The sequence below is a fragment of the Protopterus annectens genome, chromosome 17.part0, assembly GCF_019279795.1.
Source record: "Protopterus annectens isolate FY-2018-M chromosome 17.part0, PAN1.0, whole genome shotgun sequence".
Taxonomy (NCBI): Eukaryota; Metazoa; Chordata; order Ceratodontiformes; family Protopteridae; genus Protopterus; species Protopterus annectens.
Window position 1 is genome coordinate 667,405,777 of NC_056751.1, and position 11,000 is coordinate 667,416,776.

An 11,000-nucleotide genomic window follows, 5' to 3' on the forward strand; every position below is an offset into this window, starting at 1 on the left:
CTCATTAATGAGCTGAAGACACAAAGTAGTAAATCTTCTATGAGCGAGCATGCAAGCTGAAATTCACAAAGAACAGATCAAGGAATCTCAATCTGAAGGACAGATAAAGGCATCCTTGTCAAAAATGCAAAACAATCTGAAGGACAGATAAAGGCATCCTTGTCAAAAATGCAAAAAGTAGGAAGAGAATGTTTACTGAGAAGCATGACTCCTCTCAGAAATGCCTGGGAGAACAAAACCGATGCTCTATATATGGACAAACCGGGTGTGATGGTTAGACTGAGACCCTAGAGTAACAAAGTCATTTGAACATTAAAAAAAAAGTTGTAAAGATGGTCAAACCAAGAGTAATAAGAGTCAAAGTTAATGAAGCAGCCCAATTAGTGCTAGTTCCTAACCCTGATGCAAGTACTGGATTTTATAACAATTTCAGAACACTGAATACCATTTCAAAGCCTGACAGTTGCACCATGACCAGAGCTGATGAGCTGAGAGAGAACTTAGGAAAGGGCAGGCACTTCCATTCATGGGCTTGATTAACTTTCCCACTATGCCTTTGTAAGCCCTGAAGTTCTGCTTCAGTACACAGCACTGTCATTTTAGACTGCAGGGAGTTCCAGCTAGTTTTCTAAGACTGATGGATAAATTACTAAAACCTTACTCATGACATGCTGCTGTGTACCTGGAGGACATGGTCATCCACTCAGGGTACTGGTAGTCTCACTTACCCAAGTGCAGGATGAGTTAAAGTCTATACAACAGAAAGGCTTGACTGAGATTGCCAAGAAAAGCAAAGTAAAACTGGGCATGGCAGATGCCATGTGCTTGGGATGCCTTACAAGCAGAGGAGTCATAAGGCCTCATGACAAGAAAATAGGAGCCACTATGAAATGGCATAAACCCCTCCCAAAAAGATAAGTGAAGGCTTTTCTTAGACTAGCTAGGTACTAAAGAAAATTTGTAACTACTGCACACCTTTGACAAGACTTCATAAAAGGAAAGAAGGCTACTGTCAAGTTGCAATTATACTGAGACGGAAAAGTACTTAATGAACTAAAAGGGATATTATGTTCTGAACCAGTATTAGCAACACACGACTTTATTAAAGAATTTACCCTGTAAACTGATGCATCAGAGGTAGGTTGTGAACAATGTTTTTCCAGGACATTCAAGGTGAGGAACACCAATGTACTATATTAGCAGAAAAATCAATCAATCAATGCTGGGGGAAACTATATTCAGACATATGCAGAGAGTATTTAATAGTAATGTAGGCCTTCTATTGCTTAAAAATGGAAGTTATTAGAAAGGCATTTAAACCTGGTTAATTAACAATGCCCTACTATAATTGCTTATTTAACATACAGATAGCAATACAAAGCTGTGCTGATAGGCACCATCTTTCCCACACTTCTTAAGGTCCTGTAGCCAATCACGAAGTCCAAATTGCCGATATTTATCCTTGCCTTTAATGGCCCAGGTAGTACATGAAAATGGACCGTTGCATTTACCAAGTTAACAAATTACCTTACTGCAGATATGAATGCAGACTACAGAATGTTTGTTTCAACTGTCACTGCCAGCATGACTCATTTACTATTGTCACTAATAGATAAAGATCGGTGCAGTTTCATAATGGGATGACACAAGATCTCAAAATGAAGCCATTGTCATACAAAATGTAACCAGAGCCTCCAATTCACTGCTCATTCCTAAGACACAAAAGGCATTTCACTATACGGCTGGGCCCTTTGTATACAAAATGCTGGGCAGAGTTAGCTTTTCATTTGAGGCTGTCCAGCTAACGGAAAATTTTGAAAACGTACTACAAATTACAGTCAATACTTCTGCAATTGCCTTTAAAACGGAACCCTGAGATAGATCAAAGTCTAGGAAAGATTGCTGTTGTTCATCCGTCGTTGTCGACAATGACCAAGAACATCACATCGAGGAGGATGACTGAGTACGGTGTGTTCAGCTGTGGCTGATCAGTCCAACGCAAGCTCGGAAAGCTCTGCCGCACATAGGGCACAAATGGTCTGTTGAGTTGGTTGGCACAGAGTTGGCTACGGATTTAGGCAGTTCACACTTCCTCCGCAGTAATGCTCTGCTCGTAGGAAGTAGCGCCTTTACTGATGCAGCCTTGTCAGGCAGGACGGTCTTGTGCTAGGGTTTCCCAGGAGTCTGGATCAATGCCAAAGCTCTTCAGAGGGACTTTCAGCATGTCCTTGAAGTGCTTTGTTTGCCCACCTTGTGTGCGTTTGCGTCCTGTGAGTTCACCATAGAACAGGCTCTTGGGGAGGCATGCGTCTGGCGTACGTACAAGGTGACTTGGCCACATGACTTGGGTCCTGCCAGGTAATTTTCAGCAGCCTTCTTAAGCAGTTCATATGAAAGCAATTCACCTTTTTGGCATGACGCTCGTACACAGTCCATGTCATACATGCATACAGCAGTATGGGCAGTACGACTGCCTTGTATACCTTCAGCCTTGTGGACAGTTTGATGCCTCTCCTCTCCCACACTGACTCCCGCAGCTGTCCAAATGCAGAGTTTGCCTTGGCGATGCGTGCATCTGTCTCATCATCAATGTTCACAAATCTGGAGTGTGCTGTCGAGGTATGTAAACTTGTCAACAGCCTTCAGGATCTCACCTTCAGTGGTGATAGCTGGTTCCGCATATGATGTTTGCAGTGCAGGCTGATGCAAAACCTCAGTCTTCTTGGTACCGATTATGAGGCCAAAGTTTCTGCAAGCTGTGGAAAAACGGTTCATGCTCCGCTGCATCTGAGCCTCTGTGGCAGCGCCGAGTGCGCAGTCATCTGTGAACAGGAAATCACGCACAAAATCCTCTTCAACCTTAATCTTGGCCTGCAGCCTCCACAGGTTGAAGAGCCTGCTATCAGTCCTGTATCTGATCTTAATGCTGATTTCTTCATCATAGCAGACGCCATCTGACAACATGGCTAAGAACATTATGCTGAACAGCACAGGTACCAGTAAACAGTCTTGCTTAACACTGGGAAGGCATATGAGGAGTCTCCATCGTCCAGTACTCGAGCTAGCATGCCATCGTGGAACTGGCGCACCACACTGATGAATTTGCCTGGGCAGCCAAACTTCTCCATGATCTGCCATAGCCCCTCACGACTAACTGTGTCAAAGGCTTTGGTCGGGTCCACAAACATTGTATAAAGGTCCCGTTTTTTTTCCTGGCATTTCTACTGTAGTTGACGTGCTACAAATATCATGTTCACTATCCCTGAGCCCGCTCTAAAGCCGTACTGACTCTCTGACAGGTGTCCATCTTCCACGTGTAGAGTAAGGTGGTTGAGGAGAATTCTGGCAATGATCAGGAGACAGAGTCCTGTGTGGTTGTCACAAGACTGCCCGTTTCCCTTTCTCTTGTAGCGATGGATGATGGAGGCATCCTTAAGCTCTTGAGGGATAACTTCCTGTTGCCACATGGTCTGAAGAGCTCGGTGAGCTTCTGTAACAAGAGTGGACCCCTGTCTTGTAGATTTCGGCTGGGATAGAGTCAGAGCCTGGTCCGGGAAAGATTACTGTAAACAGTGTAGGACATATACAAAGGCTGAATGACACACATATAATCCGTTTCAGACTCAAAAGGTGAAGAGGTTGTACCTTAGGGTTCAGATTGCTGCAAGTCTACATCACCAAACAAGTCAGAGGTGACAGATCAACAAAACTGCTACATGCAAACAATGCAGCACTCCAACCATATTTTAAACAGGAACTTCAGAGAAGGCTAGGGGACTGGAATCAAAAACTGAAGCTACATGGGTGATAAATGAGTACAGACAAAACAGTAGTCTGGGCAGCTAATAAAGGGAAATCAGAAGAAACTAAAAATTATGACAGAAGAGAAATGGTAGAATATGTTAATAGCTTCAAGTATCTGATAAAAGTAGCTGAAGAGAAAGGAAAACTGAAAAAGGAGGTTGAACTACAGTCAGGGGTGCTGCAATCAGAGCTAATGTATGACAGAAGAATGCAAAAGGAGCTGAAAGACAGGGTGTACAAAATGGTGGTATAACTAGTGCTTCAGTACAGCAGAGAAACCTGGGCAGTGAATGCAGACCAGCTAAGGAAGCTTGAGGTATGAAGAACCCAAGATGGGCATCAGAATGCACACTGTGGGACAGAAGGAAATGAGGACATTAAACTGGAAGTCAAAGTGGACAGTTGCAAAGATGATCATGGAGAACAGATTACGGTAGTTTGGTCAAATATGCAAAAAAGCATAAGACATTTGGTAAAACAGATTCAGGATACACAAGAAGAAGAGAGACAATGACATGCAGTCAAGATATAGATGAACTGTCCAAGAAAAAACCTGCAACAAGTAAGCAACTTTGTTGAAGACAGTAGTATAGTGGCGCTGAAATGAGAAAAGTGAGAACAGCTGACGTGACACCACCAAATGTAAAAACAGGAAAAAAGGAGATGAAGCTACTCATGTCTACTGATGTTACCTTCAAAATATTGTTACACTTACTTCGTCAAGATGGTCTCCAAGGATGGGAGATACATCTGTTAGAATCTAATACTTACTTACATATGCAAAGAATGGACAGTGAAATCTACTAACAGTTTTCCTCATACATTTAAATACCTGTGAACGATAGTTATCCAAATAGGGTTGCCTTAATTTTTTCAAATAACTTCCAGTGAAGGAATTGTGTGTGCGCATGTCTACTACATGATTTTATATAACACACACACACACACACACACACACACACACACACACACACACACACACACACACACACACACAATTCAAACACAAGGCTGTGCCACCACCATCCCTCTCCCCAAACATTCTTAACACCAGCCATAGTTGGTATGAGACCAAGCAAAGGCATCACTTCTATGACCTACCACACAGCTAAACCTTCCCAATTAATCCATTTCATATGCCCTTCAGACATTTTTACCTAGGAAACATACAGAAGAAACCCACTGTTCCTAAAATCACCTGGAGATTATACAAATGCAAATGCATCTCATACTTTTACATCCACATTACAATAACTAATGTATTTCCAGGTGTTGTTCACATATTACATCTCCAGCAGCACTTCCAAGGGATACCTGGCTTCATACATTCTTGACTTGCCTACACTGTCCTCATTCAGAAAAAATCTAGAAAGTTTTCACAAAACCACCGATAAGGCTTTGTGAAGACATCAGCCTCTTTATTCTAACTACCTATGCAGGATTATCCAATTTAGGGGGAACAGAAAAAGTGACAGTAGTATCAAATTTTACTCAAAAAGGTAAGGTCATTAAAAAAAAAGAAGTCCATTCTCCCCCAGACATTGGTCACGGTGACATACTTTAGGAAAGCTAGAAAAAAAATAGCACTTCATAGAACTTCCAGTCAGTGTGGAACCCCATGCTAGCAAAGACAGACAATTCAATGTTAGATATTCCTTCTTGATTAAGCTTTATTTAAATTGATTGCATGCAGTGTCGTGTGTGTGTGTGTGTGTGTGTGTGTGTGTATGTGTGTGTGTGTGTTGGGGGGGGACATAATAGCAATTACCCCATTTCGAAGACGGGTCCAGATCAAGGCATGACATATGGTTGGCTCCTAATGCCAATTTTTAGATGCATATGATTTAACCAATTTGAAATCCAGTTTTGTGTTGATTACAGACTCTTGTCAATACCATTTCAACTCTGATCTGACTAAATCGGTAGTAACTTGACCAGTTTTAATTGTTACAAGATGTTTTGCGTATCTCTTGATTCTGTTCTTTGATGCATAAGATAATCTATTAATTCACCATACAATTTATACTTAATGATTTGTGATTTTTTTTTTTTTTAGTATGACAATTACTCACCTCAATAAGCACCCACAACAAGCTCCAACAACAGGTCTAAGATTTCATAAAGGTGGATTCTGAATTGCTGGTCAAGCAAAAACAGGCAACATATAGGGATGGAGAGAGATTGCATACATTAAAGTAAGGAATCATCACCTCTGTTTTCACAGTAGCTTAGGTGAGAAGGAAAGCTGAACAGATGACAAGAAAAGACAACAACAAATGGCTCACTCTCTTTACAGATGACATCAAGGCTGGAGTGGTAACAGAAAAGTGAAGCAAATATGAAGGAATAACCAAGAAAACTGCAGGAATAATCTAAAAGGTAGAAGCTCAACTTCTGCCCATCAAATGCATGTTTCAAGCCGGAGACAAGATGAGACTCCTCATTGTGCTGTCATACTCCAGGCTAGTCAACCTGCTACCAAAAACAAGCCTCTCATCACTTCTCCCTCACTCCCTAAGCTAGCTCATACCCCACATCTACTGCTATTATCTGCACACTGCTAAGTTGCTTCAACACCATCTTTCAGATAGCAGCTAAATGGCTTCCATCCTAGGTTCAAGAAATGTCATAACCTGGACTGACTCTGTTAGCCTAAAATTGTCTCCTTGCAAATTCTGCAGGGTCACAAAACTGTTTCTGGAAACGTATGTCTTTTGGCCTTGATAACTGTATCAAAATATTTTTCACTATTATTTTAAACTGCTAAACATCGCAAACTTGACTTGTTTGTATCTTTTGGCGTTTCCCGGTTAGGGGTCGCCACAGCGGAACTCCAGTCCGCTAATGACTGGTAGTTGATTTTTACGTGCCGAGTTACCAGCCCTGATGCACAACCTTCAACGAAGGTACGCCCATTCACGCATGTCTCCACGCAGAAGACCCTTTAGCTGAGAATCGAACTGGACAGCGTCTTACTGTGAGGCGACAATGCTACCACAGCACCACCACCGCGGATAATACTGTTACTAGTTTATATTTACTATGCTGTTTGTACATTACAAATATTATTAGTTTAACATTTTTGTTATTACTGTTAACTTTTTCTCTACTGTATGTTCAGGAGCTTTTCTCCCCGGGTCTCTGCTGAAAATGGGTCCCGTGCCCAGTCGGACATTACCCGGTTAACAAAAATAAATAAATATGAAGACAGCAAACTTAAGTGTGCAAATGGGGTTTACAGAGAGGCTAATTATCCCTACCCAAAGTAAATATTACAGTAGTCTTAATACAAAGCACTGAAAAATCTGCCACTTTGTACCTCCCATGCAAGTCCTACTCCCAAATTCACACCGCAAGTCCTACTCCCAAATTCACACCACAAGTTACTTACTGTTAACTGTGACACTGCTGTAACCCCTACACCTTTTCAGTCAGTGTGGGCAGACCAGTATGGGTTCTTCCCAGAAGAGCAGACACAATAATATCAAGCAGGACACCTATGATTTTGCCATAAAACAGTGGAAAGACCAGTATGACTATTTTCCCGGTACCTCCCACCTCCCAACATCCTGGCAGATAGGTTCAATGCTAACTTTACTGCCCTCTCTCCCCCTAAAGGGCCCATCTCTATACCGGAAGAATGCAAAGTTCCTATAATTAAGGCTGAACAGGTAAAAAACACAGTCTCCAAAGCCAAGAACACAGGTAATCTCCAAACTCTGGACCCCACCCAATTCGGGTTTGTAAAAGGCAGATCATGTCTCCTAAACCTGAACCGTAAACAAAGGTAAGGTGGTTTGCACAGCCTATCTAGATCTCGCCAAAACTTCTGACACCACCCCCAACTCTGGAATTATAGATAAACTCACTAAACTAGGTATAAATCCCTGTCACAAGATGGGTTGCCAAGTGGCTCACTGACAGAACCCACACTGAGAAAGTAGCAGACTCCGCAATCAGTTAAAAAGCAGCATTTAAAGTAAACCTTAATTCTTTTCCAAGATGCACAGCTCCTTAAGATTTCATGCTGAACATTAAACTTTACATTTGTGATCAATAGCTAAATCACAGGTTGCACATGCTGCACATTTCAGCCACAAAGAACTGGAAAAGTTACTAAAAACAAAGGCTGCAATGCTGCTTTACACTTTCGGTGATGCCCACCTACCTTGCGAATGTTATGTCAAGGGGTGATAGGCATAAACACAGAAATGTAAGAGGTCCCAAAACAATGCTGGGAAAAGGGAAAAATTAATATTGTGGTGGTGGAGAAAGGGGGGGGGGCTCACTGAATGGTATGCTTCCATACATCAAAAGCAGCATTGAACTCTGCAGGCAGATTTTAGTGGAACTCTGACATACATTCGTCTTTCAGATGAGACATTAAATAAGAAGTGTCATCTGCTTTAGTTGATGAAAGCTCAGGTGGATGTAAAAAAATCCCACAACTCCAATCAAAAACAGAAAGGGAAGTTCCCCAATGCCCAGGCCAAATTTCCCCTTGTAGTATAATTACCACTTCAGATCTCCCTTGAAAAGAGGCCAAAAGCCTAGTCCACAAAATAATCACACCAGGTCATAAAGTATTACAGAGAAAACTATTACACAGATAAGTAAACAGAACACTGCATAACAATATACCACAACTGGTGTAAGCTATGCTAAGACTACTCACATGGCTGTGTGAATTTGGTCACTCGGGTTTTGCCCTCAAGATAAAAAAAAAAAACACTCCAGTGGCGAGTGGACACAAAATATGCCACACAAAACATAATACAAACTCTAAGAATAGCGCACACACACTTGTGTGAAATCCTGCATAATAACAAGAAAAACTTACTAAGTACAGGTAAAAAAAATACCCAGTGAGGCACTTTACAGTAAATACCATCACAATATTCTCAACAGAAAGTAAAGCATTTTAGGGACACTTCGGCAACTTAACACTCATCCACTAACAATCTATTGGAAGTTTAGCGCTCAAGAGAAAGATAAGAGGCACAACAGAGTTTACTGGTCACACCACTCTTGCACGAAAAAGGAAATATTTCATACAAATGAAACACATGAAAGCCACTAAGCATGCAAACTACACAAAAATTACTATTCCTCAGCAAGAAGCAACCAGTACCAAATACATAACCAATGTAAGCATCAACTGCAAATGAATCCACAACAGACGAATGCATCCATTGTACCACGCAACTTTGCTACCTAATTCACATTAATGACCATTTAACTCACCCCCCACGCAATACAAAGAAGTTTACCCCCACCCCCGTTTACTATGAGGAAGAGGTCCATCAGTGTAAACAGTGATGATGAGGAAAGACTTATTAACAACATATCCCCTTCCTGATCTGCCGAACCAACTCCCGCCTCCTCATGCACTTTTGTTAATTCACAACTCCCCTCTACTTATGTGAACACCATCAATAACCAAATGCCCTGTTTCTCACCAAGTTACCGTTCCGATGTATTTGACAACCTTTTTCCCAGGTCCGTTTCTCCGACACTACGATTCTGACCCTTCCGTCACTCCATGGACATAAGAGCATGCGCATTCAAGCTTATGCTTCTATGTATTGGGCAAATTCCAGTAGCCATTTTTATTTTTTTAGAACGCCTTTACGAAAGAGGGAATTAAGTCTCAAAGGGAGCTGCCATTTTTTTTGTTATTATTTGTTTGTGTGGTTCGGGTGTTAAGAAGGAGGAGGTTATCTAACAGTGTAGTACCAAAAAGGATACACTGATAAGCTAGATGAATTCAGAGTATAGGCGTTTTTGAAAAATGAACACGAGCCATCTTGGATGTGGCAAAAATATTTGATCCTGATGAGAAAATACAGCATTGTATTTAACCCGTGAAGAACTAGCCCGTGGGCAAGTTACGAGGCTGTGTAGTTTATTTTCTTGCTAAACATAAGTAATTCGTTAAGTAATGTTGAAATTTACATGGTTCCTTCAGTTACTAACTTTACAACAAAGCTCCAGGATCTTAATACAAGTTGATCGCTTTTCCAAATGTATTGGAAATGTATGCACAAAATATGCTTAGCCGTGGCTGAATGCCACGCCTGTGTAGCTCCTTCCCCAGTAATACCAAATTAACTTTGATTTTCAGAGTACTTTTTTATGTTCAGGATTGTTTTTTGATTGTTTGCTTTTGATTACCGGGAAAGTCTGACTGGGCACAGGTCCCATTTTCAGTGGAAACCTGGAAAAGTGCTCCAAATACAACAGGTTTATACGCGTAAACTAGGCTAACGGCCACTGTTGCTTTTATAAGCCTAACCCAAATGTATCCCCCGAGTTGCTGTGCCTTAAAAGTTATTTTTTTTGGGGGGTAGAGCATCATTTAATGGGTGCCGTCGTTGTCTATCAGACACAGAACAGTCAGACCAGTGGTAAATTTCCAGTTTTCATATCCACTGGTCCAGGTAGCGTTTGTTGAGTTAGAGAAGGGCACTGCTTCTCATGGATAGAAAGCCTATTGCAGAGAATGGGAATTCCCGAGGATACATACTTGCCTCTCCAGCACGTCCTATTTAAGTCACAACAAAGTTTAAACACTTTGATCTATTGTAGTTAATTTTGTGGATATGCAAAAGTGCTGTCAGAGCAGGATCCAACGATACCTTGTATACCAGGCAGATTATGTATGCACTGAGAAAAATATAAGTACGTTGACTAATACAAGATACTAAAATCAAACGTTTTATACTGTAAATCGAGCCAGCATTTCAATTGAAATGGGAGACAATATAGTCGGAGAACATTATTAGGTTAAAATTAAGATGAGCTTAGCATACACTGGGTATGTCCCTGTTGCAACCCTGACTAATTCCTCTGCTCTCTCTACTGCTATCTCTGTATTGCCTCCTCATACCAATCTTTACAACTTCACCCATCCAGAAGTAGTATTTATCTTTAGTAAATTAAACTACCAATGCTAGTAACGTAATTAAATTAAACTACCTATGTTAGTAATGTAATTAAATTAAACTACCTATGTTAGTAATTAATTCCTCTGAATGTACTGATCTTATCTCCGATATCCTTTCTGCACAGTGACTAGCTAATTCTGTATGTCTATAGGACATTAATCTTAGTTTTTCCGCTCATTAATACTCATGACTAAGTATTCTTAATATCCTTTCTTTGTATAATTTGTACTTGATATATTTAAGTGTTAT

The 11,000-nt window shown here is 41.0% G+C and overlaps 1 protein-coding gene across 2 annotated transcripts in view; it reads right to left on the reverse strand.

Moving 5' to 3' along the window:
• Positions 1–9,612, reverse strand: part of USF1 (upstream transcription factor 1) — a 931,515-nt gene extending 921,903 nt beyond the window's left edge. The window contains exon 1 of one of the 2 annotated variants that reach the window (XM_044059392.1): positions 9,264–9,612. The gene's annotated coding sequence lies outside the window, so the exon portion shown is untranslated. The remainder of the gene's footprint in view (positions 1–9,263) is intronic. The other variant, XM_044059391.1, reaches the window with a different exon arrangement.
• Positions 9,613–11,000: the final 1,388 nt, after the last annotated feature.